Genomic DNA, 16,258 nt, shown 5'->3' with positions numbered 1-16,258 from the left:
AAGCTTTTAAGAACTTCACGTGAAACGCAAGCCTACAAATCGATGAGACACGGTCCAGCCAAGGTACACACGTGGTCCCGAAGCCCAGCTTCACACAGACAAAGGAACAGAATCGCAAGTAACGTATAAAATGATCTCTCTCGAAGCTGCTTTCACAGTTGTCTCTTAAAAGGTTCTGTTTGTAAATTACCATACTTTCTCCCTCACTTTCTTCCTAGTTTCATTTTGATCAAGTCATGTTTTATGTTTGTTTGTCTAAACGTTCGTGGGTCTTGTGTAATTTTACGTACGTAGATTAGCCTATATTACTTCCTATATGCATAATCCTTTGTGTGTCATTTTTGATTAAATAAATCTGTTATACTTTGACTGACTCTGTGTTACAATCCCACCAATGTAATTGTCAATGAAATTGCGATAAGATCTAGCTACTAGCTCTTTATTTTAATTCATAAACCCAGCAATTTGTATCCACGGCCAGGAGAGAATCTGTCTGAGGTTTGATAATATAAATATTCCTTCTTAACTGGTATAATCAAAGCATTCGCTGGTCGAATGACTGATGAGAGACCAGTTATAGAACGAAATATTTTTGATAGTTAGCAGGTAATGTAATAGCATATGTGAAATTTATGAATTATGACTATGAGTTATGATTTTTAATATTTCCCCAAATTTCCTTACTGCTCGAGCTAATATTTCATATATGACCTAATTACGATTGTTACCATAAACGCTACATATTGGTGGAGAATGCGGGCATTTCAAACTTTACTTGGTGGAAAATTCAGTTTCAGTCATAAGTTTATTGATTTGTTGATTAAAAATTGTGCATGCATGTTTTTGAACTGTGAGAGAAGTCGTAAAGCGAACTCACCCAGCTGACCGAGGCACAAAGCCAGCTCAGCTTACAAATTAACAGTGTCCACAAATGGCAAACATTTAGTCACTGTTAAATTGTATAAACTGCAGTATTAAAATTAAACGACTGTTAAGACGAAGAAAAACTCTTAATTAGTACGTATAAATCTGATCAGTATTTAATTACCGCCGAATTAGGACGATGCTCTCCTCTTTCCGTGCGAGGCATAAATCTGATCTGGGCGAGTTTCCCCATTTCAGTCGCTAGGGCCCCTTTCTTAAATCGTTAGCAACGATTCTCTCCTGGTGAAACACTGGATTAGCTACCCAGTGCGAAGCCACGCATGTAAATTCATATTAGTGAAATTTTGTGTGACGTGAGACTGTAATTACTAGCAGATGAAAAATACCTGCATAAAAAGTAGACGCTTAATTCCTGCTTGTAAGTCAACCAATGACTCCTTTATTAGTAATTACTAGCAGACGAGAAATTCCTGCTCGCATTAAGCAAACGAAAATTGCTACCTGTTCATTAGAAAGTAGACGATAATTCCTACTTGTAAACACTACAGATGATAATTCCTGTGTGTATTTAAACCGTTTCCGGTAAAATGTGTAATCGAAGACAGACGTTAAATTCCTGTAATTCACATTTGTGAAACGCGCGCAAAACGAGCCAGAATTTATTTGTGATTCTTAAAAGACATAGAAAGTCTGCAAGCCTCAGTTGCTGAATCACTACACTGACCACCACTAGAGGGCAGCCTTTAGGTGTGTGGCAGTTCTCAAAGTATACGCCCCCACGCTGACGTCATCTGAACAAGCACTTCCTCTTACTGTCAGCCTGCACGAGCGCAACAACGCCATCTCGTGGACGCTCTCAGATAAGACCTGCGTTTCCTCTAAAACTGCTTTCATTTCTAGCCTGAATTTTTCTGAGCTCTCAAATGGGACATGCATTCAAAACCCCGAGTTTGTTATGCGGATGTTATTTGAGAGTTAGATAAATTCTTTCTTCTGTTTTTGACTGTCACATTTTGAGTTTAATTTGAAAAAGAAAATCAAATTAGAGCTTAAAATTTAATTCACTCAGTCCATTGAGAGCCCACCCAGGGGGGGGGGGGAAGCACACCACCTTGTGGTCCTCCTGGGTCGGATTATCATTTCTCCCCTCAAGTCTGCATTGAAGTGTCTCAACATTGTGGTTAACCATAACCACTTCTAATAACTTAAAGGTTATTGTAAGGATTGGAAAAAATCATTCCGATTTTCAATTCAATTATTTTGATAATTAGTATGCATACTTCACTGCTATCATTCTAATTTTCTTCCCTCTGTTATCTTTGGATCTCTTGCATGTTTATTTGAATTTTAATTTAAACTAGTTTGAATTTTAATTTAAATTGTGTCTGCTCAACCAGGTGGAAAGGAGTTACGCCCCCCTGTGGTCCAAACCCACGTCAGAGGCCTAGTCCTTTCCTGCATCACAAGCCTGTGTTGTTATTCAAAATTTTATCTCACAGATAATCTTTTCTTCTTTCTCCAATCTCCAAAAGGGGGAGGGTTTATTCTGATAATTACCACCAGTTATCATAATTCCCTCTCGTTTTTATCATTAGTAAAACCTTTCGCCTTTGACTCCTGCATGCATATTTACTCAATGTGTTGAACCCAAAAAGCCTTAATTCACATTAAGCCTAACGTTCATCCCTGATTGTGTATATATTGGCAGCACCCTCTCAGTGCACTGCGGTGATTCGACAGTCACTTCAGGTAAACTAAATTTGATGAAACCCATCCACTTATTATAAACCACAGAATACTAGATATTCCCCTGGTCATATCTTAGGTGTTTGGCCTACTTTTCTCTCTTAGACACCCCCTTTTCCGAGATCCTGTCCCGATAACTCACGCCTGCTGGACCTATCAGGAACTCTAGCAGTGTTTAAGAGGCTTAGGCCTCTATTTTAAATAACGCTCCCCGTGTTATTGTTTACAACCTTTCATTTGCAGATCAATTCACTTCCTTGTGTTGTGTTTACCTTTTTCCCTGCTCTCACCTTTATCTCTCTCTTTTCTGTGTGATTTGTTCCCTCATTTCACTTAGAGACAGAACCTTATAGAGAGACCCCCAGGAAAGCTGAATAATAGAGTGACTATCAAAGTTGGCATCGCCAGGCGACCACCAGGCTACCGCCTGCCAAAATTTCTATTGTGGGTCTAAAATGTACCCACGCAATTGGCTCCGCTAACTGTCAGCATCAGTTAGCCCAAATTCTCATAACGGCAGCGGCCCGTATGAGTCTAGCGCATTAACCTAAAAACAAACTTGCATTTTGTTTTCTTTTTGTGTGTGCTGTGCTTCTCTCGCCAACAGTAAGCGGAGATGTCGAGCTCACCCTGTCCTGCAGTCCGCTAAGACGATCTTGAGCCAAGAGCAACGGGACACAGACCTGGACCAGTTCGAGTCCCATGATCCAGCCCAGACATACAGCCACGAGCAGCTGTCCAAAATCTTCGGAAACCTCGCACTCAAACTCGTCGCCAGGGCCCGGGACAGCGAAAGGAGCAACGCCGACCTGCAGCAAAAGACAGCCACACTACGGCTTCAAGCCACAGCGGCCCGGAAGGACCGGGACCACACCCAAAGTCGTCTAGACCAGCTACTCTCCCTGCAAGAGGACGAGACCAACGCAACACTGCGTCAGGAAGTTGAAAGACTTCAAAATGCCCTAGACGACCTCCGTCTACACACAGACGGCAGCCAGCAGTCGGAGGACAACACCAGGAAGGAACTCGACGAAAGACTCCGACTGGCTGAAGCTCTCATAGAGAGAGCACATATTGAACTCAGAGACAAAGACTCTGAAATCAAGGCCCGTAAAACCCATTTACGAATGGCCTGAGCTGAACTCCATCAGCTTACTCAACTAAGTCATAATCTCAGGTACGAACTTGACATTGCTCACAAAGAACTTGCACATTTTGACAGACTTAAAGGTGACCGGGAAGGGGAAACACACCTCACACTGTTATCCCCTTCCAGCGAGTCTGTGCCTTTCAGCCACACACACAAAGCTGAAAAGGCGGGCGCAAGCCCACTGCACCACACCATGCCTGTCAACACATCACAAGCTGAAGTGAGTAGAGCTGTAATGGGTCAGAATCCCCCCCAGACGGATTGGGCCCCCAACAAACAGCTCTCTCACCCCACAAGCTTTGACAAGATGGCCAGAAACATCCCTATGTTTGCTGAAGACCACAATGTACACGTACCTTTCAGACATTGACTTTCATTCACACACTGTCCCCAACGCGACCGCTTGGGACGCACTGTACCTGCTGAGAATCAGACCCAGGGTTTTTCCAAGCCCTTGACATCCAGCAGAACCGACGTGGAAGAAAATGTCGCCTTCAGAACAGTATTCCTACGGAACCTACACCCCACAATGAAGACAGCGCAGCCACTTCTGATACAACTGACATCCTGAGTGTGCTGAAAGAGCTCCTTCACAGGACGGGCGAATAGAACAGGCCTGACATTTTATGCCTCAGCATAAAACCTGAAACAAGCACCCAGAACATTGCTTTCCATCCACAGGCTACAATGCTAACTGTCACCTCACAAAGTGACAGCACTTCACAAAGTGACAGCACCGACATCAGCCTAAGCCACCCTTCGATCACATCACCAGCTCAGACGCCAACTTTCCTAAGGAGACTGATTGAAAAGGGGGTGGTTCGAACACTTTACATGGTCACACAACGACCATCCTAACACCTTCAAGATTGCAGTGATTACACAGCACGAACGAACTTTAACAACACACTGCACACCTCAGAGCCACTAACGCGGCCTCCGCTGTGTACAAACAAGGTCATGCGGGCCTCTGAAGAACAAACTTGTCCAATGCCACCGCTTACCCCACCTACCACCCTCGCACGACATCTGAACACTGAAAGCCAGTAACTCAGATTGCTCTCTGAGTCCAAGCACATGCTGCGTTCACCGGACTCTCAAATCGCATTGTGCACATGTTGCCATCACAGCGCCACAGCTTGTAAGGTCACAGCGCACAAGAGGGGGGTCAAGCGTGCCCAGTAACACACCATGTGTTGAACACCGGACACTAAAAAGCATGTGGCATACCAACCTCAGCGAAAACAAAAGACTGTCCTAAGCCAACCAAGGACGTCCCTCGCTGGAATTTTTTTTTTTTTTGTTGTTGTTTTCTCCTTCTCTCTCTCTCTCCCTATTGCCTCTAACAGGATGCTGTGGTGGTTCGCGAGAAAGCAGCCACAATCAGACATCACCAGGTCCGGCATCCGGCATCGCACGGAGAGAGCAACCCTGAGTCCTGAACACCAAGGCAGGACTCGCACTCAACACAGTCCCTCCAAGCATGGACAACCGCCCAGCCTGAACACCTCACCTGTGTCCATACCTGGACCGCAGCTGACGCTGCGCTGTGTACCTCCACAGCAACCGACCACGCCCTGACTCCCGTCTTGGCTTTCACCCTGTACCAGACCCTACCAAATGTGAGCAGCCACAGCAAAGCTCACAAAGCCGTGTCTGGTGGTTTCCTATGGAACCGCAAAAAGGGGGTCCTGATCCGGGACTCGCCTAAACCTCATTTGACCTGAGTCCTCAGTCCATCAGCCACTTGCCATCGACCATTGCGCTGATTTGTTGTTCGATGAAGTCCCTCCGAGGTCTTCATCGAACAAAAAGGGGGAATGTAGCGACTATGGCTCGATGGGTAAAAATGGACTTTTAATTTATATACTAATTAAAAGTGAAGACACTTTCTAATTCCCACAGACTTGGCAAAGTCTGTATCTGAAACCCTTTATGACTCACTTCCCCCTCTCCACAGTGAGCTTCAAAGACATTATTGACATTCCGATCTCAACAGAGAACCGGCTCTGAATCACACACACACCAAACCACTCTGAAACTCCTAAAACACAAGTTACACACACGCATGAATCATTATCAAAATGTTTTTATGTAGTTTTCTTGTCTATGGGATGTGATGGGATAAATTGAGATATTTATGCCCTTTGGAAGATGTAATGTACACGTATGTTGATACATTTGAGATGTATCTGTTTCATTAACTGATATTAATGTCGGGTATGATATCCTACGGATCGTACTGAGCTTCTTTATACAGAAATATAAACTATATTCCGCACGGATGTTTATCCTAGACATAATGTGGTATTAAAGTTTTAATGCATTTTTCTGTGTACGATCAGAAGAGGCGTTCCTTCACAAACAATGAAACGCTCCCGCCTCAGAAACGAAAGATTTCATTGGGTCCCGTCATCAAACGGGGCGTTACCCCGCGCTGCTTTAAAACCACAACACAAGCAGACGCCTCGCTCTCTCTTAACTCTCTCTTAGCTCTCTCTCGGCTCTCATACACTCTCACCCTCGTGACTCCGAACTCTGAACTCTAACCCCTCCCTGCACCAGCAGCGGAGCGGGAGAAGGCACAGGGCCTTCATCCAAACGAACCGCGGATGTAAAAATCCAGCTTCGTCCTGTAACTAAGTTTTCTCGCCTTTCCCGTACAGGGAAAAGAAGTCTTCACTCGGTAATGTTACTTTCAAGTAAGCTTTTAAGAACTTCACGCGAAACGCAAGCCTACAAATCGATGAGACACGGTCCAGCCAAGGTACACACGTGGTCCCGAAGCCCAGCTTCACACAGACAAAGGAACAGAATCGCAAGTAACGTATAAAATGATCTCTCTCGAAGCTGCTTTCACAGTTGTCTCTTAAAAGGTTCTGTTTGTAAATTACCATACTTTCTCCCTCACTTTCTTCCTAGTTTCATTTTGATCAAGTCATGTTTTATGTTTGTTTGTCTAAACGTTCGTGGGTCTTGTGTAATTTTACGTACGTAGATTAGCCTATATTACTTCCTATATGCATAATCCTTTGTGTGTCATTTTTGATTAAATAAATCTGTTATACTTTGACTGACTCTGTGTTACAATCCCACCAATGTAATTGTCAATGAAATTGCGATAAGATCTAGCTACTAGCTCTTTATTTTAATTCATAAACCCAGCAATTTGTATCCACGGCCAGGAGAGAATCTGTCTGAGGTTTGATAATATAAATATTCCTTCTTAACTGGTATAATCAAAGCATTCGCTGGTCGAATGACTGATGAGAGACCAGTTATAGAACGAAATATTTTTGATAGTTAGCAGGTAATGTAATAGCATATGTGAAATTTATGAATTATGACTATGAGTTATGATTTTTAATATTTCCCCAAATTTCCTTACTGCTCGAGCTAATATTTCATATATGACCTAATTACGATTGTTACCATAAACGCTACAAGACTCACAGTGGAATACACATGTGGGGGTCGCTAGAGGAGGGACCATGCACATGGAGGCACCTAGTCAAGCGCAAAAGCTGCGTTATGGCAGATAGGCATAACTCAGGCGTTGACGTAACCAGTGCTGGAGGAAACTCAGAGCTTATCAGACTCACCTGAGAAGATAATCGCACGTATCCCGTCCGTGGAGAGGAATGGCGAGCAAGCGAAGACACCTGAGCAGAATCTAGTACCGGCTGGTTGAAGCGAGTACATGAGAAGAAACTGGCTCTACTCGGAGATTATAGAATCTCGCGAATGTGTTTGGTGTCGCCCAGCCTGCAGCTCTACAGATGTCTGTTAGCGAGGCGCCATGCGCTAGAGCCCAAGAGGAAGCCACACTACGAGTGGAGTGGGCTCTCACACCAAGGGGGCATTGACGACCTTGCTGCTGGTATGCCAAAGCAATGGTATCCACTATCCAGTGAGATAACCTTTGCTTTGAGAGAGCCTTTCCCTTCAGCTTCCCACCATAACAGACAAAGAGCTGGTCTGAGGTCCTGAAACACTGCGTCCTGTCTACGTAAGCACGAAGGGCGCGTACTGGACAGAGCAGTGCCAAGGCTGGGTCTGCCTCCTCCAAGGGCAGCGCTTGCAGGTTCACTACCTGGTCTCGAAAGGGTGTGGTAGGAACCTTGGGCACGTATCCAAGCCGGGGTCTCAGGATCACGTGAGAGTTAGCCGGCCCGAATTCCAGGCACGCTTCGTCAACCGAAAATGCCTGCAGGTCCCCTACCCTCTTGATGGAGGCCAATGCAACCAGGAGCGCTGTCTTCATGGACAGGAACTTAAGCTCTACTGATTGCAAAGGCTCAAATGGAGCACTCTGCAGGGCAGTTAGAACCACTGAGAGGTCCCAAGAGGGTACGAGGGGAGGACGAGGAGGATTCAGTCTTCTCGCTCCCCTCAGGAACCTGACGATCAGGTCGTGCTTTCCCAGAGACTTACCATCGACTGCGTCGTGATGTGCGGCAATGGCGGCAACATACACTTTCAGGGTGGAGGGAGACAGCCTTCGCTCCAACCCTTCTTGCAGGAAGGAAAGCACGACACTGATGGGGCATTCCGTGGGTTCTTGATGTTTAGAAGAACACCAGTTGACGAAGAGGTTCCACTTCAACGCATAGACATGTCTCGTGGACGATGCTCTAGCGGAAGTGATGGTAGCCACCACCGCTGGTGGTAGGGTACTCAAACCTGCCTCGTCCCGTCCAGGAGCCACACGTGGAGGTTCCAAAGATCGGGACGAGGGTGCCAAAGGGTGCCCCGTCCCTGAGAAAGAAGGTCCTTCCTCAGAGGAATTGGCCAGGGAGGTGCTGTCGCGAGGAGTACCAGTTCGGAGAACCAGGTCCGGTTGTGCCAATACGGGGCAACCAAAATGACCTGCTCCTCGTCCTCCCTGATCTTGCGCAAGGTCTGCGCAAGAAGGCTCACTGGGGGAAACGCGTACTTGCGTAGGCCCTGCGGCCAGCTGTGCGCCAGTGCATCCGTGCCGAGCGTGCCCTCGGTCAGGGAATAATACAGGTCGCAGTGGGACGAGTCGTGGGAGGCAAACAGGTCTACCTGTGCGTCGCCAAACTGATCCCAAATCAGCTGGACCGTCAGGGGATGGAGTCGCCATTCTCCAGCGAGAGGCCGAACTCGAGACAGCTCGTCGGCCGCCTGGTTCAGGTGTCCCGGGATATAAATGGCTCGAAGCGACCTCAGATGCTTCTGACTCCATATGAGGAGGTGGCGAGCGAGTTGCGACATACGGCGGGAGCGTAGACCACCCTGATGGTTGATGTATGCTACTGTCGCGGTATTGTCTGATCGGACTAGTACGTGCTGACCCCTGAGCAGCGCATGGAAGCGGTGCAGGGCGAGACGTACAGCCAGCAACTCGAGGCAATTGACATGCCAAAGGCGCTGGGGTCCTGTCCAGGAGCCCGCGGCAGCATGACCATTGCACATGGCGCCCCAGCCCGTGGTGGAGGCATCTGTTGATACAACAACATGCCGGGAAACTCGTTCTAAGGGCACTCCGGCCCGTAGAAAATTGAGGTTCGTCCACGGGGTGAAGGTCTGACGGCAGGCTGGAGTCACTGGGACTCGGAGCGTGCCGTGTTGCCATGCCCACCTCGGGACTCGATCGCGAAGCCAAAGCTGAAGCGGTCTCATATGAAGCAATCCCAGCGGCGTTACTGCGGCTGCGGATGCCATATGCCCCAGGAGCCTCTGAAATAATTTCAGTGGAACCGCACTCTTGCCCTCGAATTGGCGAAGACAAGTCAGCAGTGACTGCGCGCGCTCGCTCGTAAGCTGCGCGCACATGGCGACCGAGTCGATCTCCATACCGAGAAAAGAGATCCTCTGCACGGGACAGAGTTTGCTCTTCTCCCAGTTGACCCGAAGGCCCAGACGAACTAGGTGCCGGAGCACTAGGTCCCTGTGTTCGCAAACCTGATCTCGAGAGTGAGCTAGGATCAGCCAGTCGTCGAGATAGTTCAGGATGCGAACCCCGTGTTCCCGGAGGGGAACAAGGGCTGCCTCGACGACCTTCGTAAAGACGCGAGGAGACAGGGCTAGCCCGAAATGGAGAACCGCGTACTGGTATGCCTGCCCCTCGAAAGCAAACCGTAGAAACGGTCTGTGTCGAGGTAAAATGGAGACATGGAAGTAGGCGTCCTTCAGGTCGATCGCTGCAAACCAATCCTGCGGCCGCACACACTGGAGGATGTGTTTGGCCGTTAGCATCTTGAACGGCAGCCTGTGAAGGGAGCGGTTCAAGACGCGCAGGTCGAGGATTGGCCGTAACCCACCGGACTTCTTGGGTACAATGAAGTAAGGGCTGTAGAAGCCGGACTTCATCTCGGCTGGAGGGACAATCTCGATCGCACCCTTCGCCAGTAGGGTGTCGACCTCCGCTCTCATGACAGGGAATCTGATGGTTCTCGCGACCCAGCGGGACAGACTGGGAAGCTCTAGCCAGGCCTCCAGAAAGTGCGCCAGCGGGGTCATACGAACCACAGACGTACCGTCGGTGGGGCAGCGAGGCGGAATGACCGGCACCGGCGAGGACGGCATAGCGGCCCTGTGCGGGGGCACGGTCATTAACCGCGTCCTGCCAGAGGAGGCCAGGGGAGGGCGCGCATCCCACGGGGGCGTGCTCTGGCAGGGGTCTGGCAACAGAGGGGGATGAGAGGAGCGTGGCCCGTGGGCGGCGCGTGCTGTCATCCCGCACCTCTGGAACAGAGAAGGGCGGCAGTGGCGGGACCCGAGGGTGGCGCGCACTGCGGCCCTCAGGCTCTGTGGGCTCAGGATTGGGGAATTCGATTCTGTCTTTAACCACATTAGGGTGCTGCCCATCGTTGGACGAGCAGCGGGGAGTGGAGAACAAAAGATTCTCCCCCGGCCCTCCACCGGGGGAAGGAGTGGCCCTGCTACCAGCTCCTGAACAGAAGGGAATGCCAATCCTGAGCGGCCCGTCTCAGGAGCGCCGCTTAGCCTGGCGTTTAGCGGGCTGCGGGGCTGGAGAGGGCTGTGGCGCCTTCCTGCGGCTTCCTCCACGACGCAGCCCAGATGAAGGCTGCTGCTGGGGCCGTGCGGGAGGGGCGGGAGCCGCGGGAGGGCGCCCTCGGCGGCGAGCAGGCTGAGGATTCTGTGCCGACGGCTGAGCAGCGGAGCGTCGGGGCAGAATGTGCTTAATCGCCTCAGTCTGCTTCTGGGCGGTCGAGAACTGTTGGGCAAAATCCTCGACCGCACCGCCGAAAAGGCCGGCCTGGGATATGGGAGCGTCGAGCAGACGAGTCCGCTCGGGCTCACGCATATCAGCCAGGTTCAGCCAGAGATGTCTCTCCTGGACCACAGCTGTGGACATCACCAGACCCAGGGAGCGCGCGGTCACCTTCGTCGCCCGGAGAGCGAGGTCGGTGGCGGCGCGCAGCTCATCGAAGAGCCCTGGGTCTGTCCTACCCTCGTGCATGTCACGAAGCATCTTGGCCTGATAGACCTGTAAGATGGCCATGGCATGCAAAGAGGCAGCTGCCTGTCCCGCCGCTCTGTAAGATTTCGCGACCATAGTGGACGAGAATCTACAGGCTTTGGACGGGTGCTTAGGATCACCACGTGAAGAAGCGCTTGCCGGACACAGCTGCATCGCGACAGAACGCTCAACCGTGGGAATCCCAGTGTACCCACAAGCATCAGCCTTATCGAGGGGAGGAAAGGCGGAGAAAGCTGACGAACGATCACGGGAAGACATGGGAGCCTTCCAGGACCGCACGACTTCCTCATGCACTTCCGGGAAGAATGGTATTGGGGTTGGGCGGCGACGAGTGTCAGCGGCCGCTCCCAAAAACCAATCATCCAGCCGCGAGCGCACTGGATCGGGTGGCGGGGACCACTCGAGCCCAATGGCCGCGGCTGCCCGGGAAAGCATGGCAGTCAGCTCGGGATCAGACTCGGGCAATGCTGGCGCGCCCGAGGGCGGCAACACAGCCGAATCCTCACTTCCCGAGGACTCACGCCCACCTTGTGATGCAGCGATCGACATCGTATCTTCCTCTGGAGCGCCAAACGAAACACGCGGGGCCTCCGTAGAGGGACCAGCGGTCTCAGTTTGGCCACTCGCGGGTCCAGCTGAAGAGGGGTGTGTGGACCGTGGACGTGTCGGCGGTATGTCCCACACAGTTACCCTCAGGTCACCCTGGCCACCAGCCGAAGTACAGCCTCCGGGGGAGACCGTAGATCGGGGTGTGGATGAGGGGACTCTCGCTCTGACGAGCTCATTGAGTCTCGACCGCAGCATGGAGATGGTCATGTTCCCGCAGTGAGAACATGAGTCATCCACAAACGCTGCTTTAGCGTGATCAACACCCAAACACGCTAAGCAGAGATTGTGCCCATCAGAGAAAAATATGTCGCGACCGCAACCAGAAGTGCACGGGCGAGGCATCTTTAAAAAGACGTGCCGCGTGCAATGCTCTTTTTGTGAGAGGAAAAACTCTGCGGATGCTGAAGCGAACAGGGAGAAACACACTATCTGTCAGATCACTGAACAGATCAGCAGGGTAGTGAGCACTCGCTGAAACCGCCGTCACACCAACACCGGAGAGTTCGCTCGTCTCGAAGGGATGAGAAGACTAACTCAGAATGGCTTACAGGAGTGGAGAAGTTCTCGGCTCCGAAGCGAAAACATATCTGCAATATTGCAGCGTACTTCCTTATATACCCCCTGCGGTGGGCGGAGATACGCTATGCAAATTCCGCAGACCCATGGCATTTCATTGCCATTGGCTCGTTTTATATACTCGAAGGTGATAGGCTTCTAGGCGAAACCCCAATCGTCGTCATCCGACGTAACTCGGAGTGACCACGAAAGGGAACTTTCATTTTTATTTTTTTCAATAACCATGCATAAACATTATTCTCTCAAAAATGAAAACATGTACATACATGTTGCTCACATATTATGGTAGCCCTGTTTGTGCTAAATAGAGTGTAATTACACCTTTGCCATTAATATGTTTATAAGCAACTGAAAAAAGCACAAATGTCAGGGCATGTCAGAACATCTCAAGGACCCCAAAAACACCTCAGACCCCAGAGGGTTAAAATCGGTGTAATATGCTCATTTCTCCTGATTCCAGTCAAGATCCTAGCAGCAGAATTTTGTACACATTGTAGTTTGTTTAGTGTGGTTTTAGGAACCCCAGCAAGAAGTGCATTGCAATAGTCAATGCGGGAAAAACAAAGGTATTTATAAGCCTTTGAGTCACTGAGAGGGATAACATAGAGCGGAGTCTAGCAATATTTCTGAGATGAAAAAAAGGAGTTCTTAACAATGTACTGCACATGAGAGTCAAAGGACAGACTAGAATCAAATATAACTCCCAAGTTTTTTAATTTAGTCTGTGCCTCCAAATCAGAGCCATCTATGTTTAAAATTAGTGAACCAGCTTTACGAAGCTGATGAGGGGTGCCAATAAGCAAGACCTCAGTCTTATCACTATTAAGACACAAGAAATTTTGGGACATCCATGTTTTTATCTCAGAGATACAATGTGTTAAAAAAGGAACATCCAGATTTTGACCAGGCTTAGAGTGAATATAAATCTGAGTGTGATCTGCATAAAAGTGATAATTAAGCCCAAGTGATCTTAGTAGCAGTCCGAGTGGAAATATGTAAATGCTAAAAAGTAAGGGGCCTAGAACTGAACCTTGAGGAACACCCGTACGGACAGAGCCGATCTCAGACCGGAAACCACTCATACAGACAAACTGTTGACGATCAGAGAGATAAGATCTAAACCAGGTTAAAACAGTCTCAGAAACACCAAAGACGGTCCAGACGGTTGAGTAAAAGATTGTGATTGACAGTATCAAAAGCGGCAGTAAGATCTAGAAGGATAAGAATAGAAAGATAACCAGAATCTGAGGCTATTAACAGATCATTGGTGACCTTGACCAAGGCGGTCTCAGTACTATGAAATTTTCGAAAACCAGACTGAAGGGGCTCAAAAAGATTATTTACTGTGAGATGACTGTGTAGCTGCAAAGCCACAACACGTTCTAAAATTTTTGCCAGAAATGGAAGATTTGATATAGGGCGATAATTATTTAAGTTATCCAAATCTGCATCATGCTTCTTCGGAACAGGCGTTACAGCAGCAATTTTCAATGCTGCTGGGACAACACCAGTACGCAAAGATTCATTAACAATGCCAAGAACAGCTGGGCACAGTGAGTCAAAACAAGATTTAAACAAGCTTGTAGGGAGGGGATCAAGTAAGCAAGTGGTAACTTTCATACATGATACCACCCTAGTGAGCAACTCAGAGTCAATTTCAGAAAAGGTAGTAAAGGATGTGCCAGAGAAACTAGGCAAGCATAGTACAGAAGAGGAAACAGCTATAGCATGAATAATTTTATAAACATTGTCAATTTTAGAGCTAAAAAAATGAAGAAAATCATTACACACCTGATTTGAGACAGGCAGAGAGGTACCAACATTAACTGTGAGAAGTCTGTTTATAGTATGAAAGAGATGCCTTGGATTACTTTGATTATTATCTATTATCTGAGAAAAATAAACAGATCTGGCAGACTCAATTGCAGATCTATATTCCCCCAGGTGATCTTTCCAAGCATGATAAAATACATTCAGGCCTGAGTCACGCCACTTGCGCTCCAATTTACGGCAAGCTGCTTTCCTAAAGTGCAGGTCATCATTATACCAAGGGACAGAACGAGTAAAAGAGACTCTGCGTGACTTCAAGGGAGCAAAAGAATCTAAATTAGAGGCAAGAACAGTATTCAAGTGTAAAATCCTATCTTCCAGAGGAGCTGACGGAAGACCACTAAGAGAGGAAACAACAGAGTCTGCAAAATCTGACAGATTAACTGATTTCCATTTACGGAAATTAACAGAGTGTGAGGAAGACATAGTAGGAAGAGGCAGTTCCAGATTAAAAAAGATTGCCAGATGATGAGAGAGACCAATATCAAATGAAGACGGCTGTGATATAATTGCTTCATTTGCAATCACAAGGTCTAATGTATGACCTTTGTTATGTGTAGGGCCGCTAATAAACTGTTTAAGATTAAAACAGTCCAATAAAAATAGGAAGTCACACAGTCATTTTCGTCAATGTGTATGTTTAAGTCCCCTAGAATGAGGATTCTCTCAAATTTATAACACAACACTGACAAGAAGTCAGCAAACTCAGTCATAAAAGCTTAATTTGCCTTTGGTGGTTGATAGACAGTAGCAATGGTAATTGACTTTGGAGCAGAAATATTCAAAACAAGGCATTCAAATGGTGAGAACTGTGGTACACACACAGCGCTGATGTTAGATTGCAGATTATGAACCACAATAATGCCCCCACCTCGACCACTAGGTCGCGGGAGATCAAACAGTCCATACCCCTCAGGAGTGATCTGGTTTTGAAGAGGAGACCGTCATTTTGTTTATGCCATGTTTCAGATAAAAACAATAAGTCCAGTTTCCGCTCTGCGATGATATCCGATAAAAGCAGGGCTTTATTGTTTACTGAGCGTGCATTGAACAACGCAACATTTACGGGGCTCTGGCACATCGCAGAAGGCAATTCTGATTGAACGAACGAAGATAAATTACTCAAGACTGCACCAGTATGAGACACGCTTTTAGCCTGATGCCGACACATAGGCACTGTTGTATTACAAATTTATTAAATATTTAAATTAGGTTACCTTGTGTTTTACATTGAGGCATAGATGATTAGATTCAAAGAAGATTAAGTCAAGCAACCCAGGTGTCTGACATTAACCTTTTGTCTGTATGCACCTCCTGAACAGTGTCATTGTCCCAAGTTAAGATATGATAATGTGAAGGTATGGGTGATACTGTCAGGCTGATTGGATTAGCATTTATGCATGTGAATGACAATGTTATGCTGATGAGATCAGGAAATCTCTGTAAACGAGCTGACTCATGTAGGCTACTTCATTTACATGCTTTGTTCAACCTCAGTGTAAATCCCTCCCCCTAAATGTATATAAATTGCAAGGCAACGTTCCTTAGTTAGACTTGACTTGATGACTACAGCAACGCACAGCGAGTTCTCAATAAAGAGTAACTTCTGTTGAAATATATCCTAACGTCTCCTGGTCTCTGCTTTGACGAAGGAAAAGTTTTGGCGCCGTGACCCGGATAGAGCTACTCACCTGAATCCAGATTGAAACTTCAAGCTCAACAAAGATCTGACTGCATTCCAGACTGAATCTTCTGAATCCAGATTGAAACTTCAAGCTCAACAAAGATCTGACTGTGTTCCAGACTGAATCTTTCTGTACAACCAAGGGTTGGTGAGTGCCACTCTATCCAAAAGAACCTTTAAGACCAGTACAAATTTGTTATTCTCTGCGCCGTCAGAGAAGACTTAACAGACAGCTGTAGGGTTTGGTTAACTAAGTTATCCTCTAAAGTTTTCTTTTAGAGATGAAATTTATCCTCTGTTCAGGCAG

The sequence above is a fragment of the Abramis brama genome (genome assembly GCF_963993115.1).
Source record: "Abramis brama genome assembly, chromosome: 9".
Lineage (NCBI taxonomy): Eukaryota > Metazoa > Chordata > Actinopteri > Cypriniformes > Leuciscidae > Abramis > Abramis brama.
This window is presented reverse-complemented; position numbering follows the sequence as displayed.